Below are 1,354 nucleotides of genomic sequence, written 5' to 3'. Positions count from 1 at the left end.
AGAGACAGGCTCTGGTTTATTCACTGCGAATGGCTGATATCAATATGATACACCCTAGTCTTAAGCATTTTAAACAAGACGGATAAATAATCACAATAGACATATACGGTACACTTTAAACTTCTTGTATTACTCTTATAATACAATATATATTATTATTTATCATTATTTATTAATCAAATACCGTACGGTAAATGACCACCAAAGTGGAAGGTAGAGAACATAGTAAAACTGGGCAACAAAAGCAGAAAGGAAATTTAAATAGAACCTGTGACGGGAAAAGCCAACCATAGCAATACAATTTTATGCTCGTTTATTATTAAACAAAGAAACAATGACAGGTAAAACCAGTTTTCTAAATCGTGTAGACCAAAAACTCAGCATTACAGACATGACATATTTCTTTGTTGTAAATAACTTTAAATAGTTGAATGTATTTTAATGTTTGTTAGCTGATAATACAGTAGCTCTTGATGGCGACTGACGCAATAAAATGAATTGAAGTAGATTTAACTATACTACAACTCGTCTCATTATTTGACCTAAGTGAAGGTACTTATTTGTTACAAGCAGAGCCGGTTACCGGTTCCAGAGATATCTTTTGTTTTATTTCAACAATCTACTCTTTAGACTGAAATAGCTTACACATATAATTGAGTAAGGTTTTTACTTTTAAATTTCGCCCCCCCCCCCCCCCCCTTTTGGACATTTCTGGATCCGCCCCTGAGTAAACAGAAAAATACAACCAGAATTAGGAGGAAATTGTCATATATTCACAAATGACTCAGTCTGCAACCATAATAATATACTAAATTTTAATAACATTAAAAAAATGGAGAATCTTCATGTTGCATGCAGGCGATTTACATGTTGGATCTGGCAGCTAGTTGGCCGAAAGAACAGAAGAGTAATACCATGCATGTGCAATTTCTACAATATGGAAGATTTCACTGGAAGATAAACTGGAATTTATAATTTTAACATTACTGCATAACCTACATTAAACTTCTGTTTCATTTAATTCTTGACTTCATTTCAATAATCAGTGTAGCATTATCAGTTCAAATAAAAAAAATTGTTATATGTTATCTTTTCTTCAGTGTTAGGAAACAAACTGCAACTTTTGCTTTCCTTCACTGGTTAATGCCTGGTGGTTTTTATTTTCATCATCTTCTATAACAATGTCAGTAATCAATTCCCTAACATCTTTCTCCTTATTTGCATCTGCATTTAGTAAGGTTTCTAGTACAGTACCTAGCAAGTAAAAGAAATAATAAAAATGTCAATGCCAGACCCACCACAAATTATTAAATTAGGCTAACCTTACACAGATTCACCAAGTTAGTAAAAAGCA

This window comes from Anneissia japonica, unplaced genomic scaffold, assembly GCF_011630105.1.
Source record: "Anneissia japonica isolate Jap-2015-1 unplaced genomic scaffold, ASM1163010v1 scaffold287775_len252212_cov145, whole genome shotgun sequence".
NCBI classification, from domain to species: Eukaryota; Metazoa; Echinodermata; class Crinoidea; order Comatulida; family Comatulidae; genus Anneissia; species Anneissia japonica.
This window is presented reverse-complemented; position numbering follows the sequence as displayed.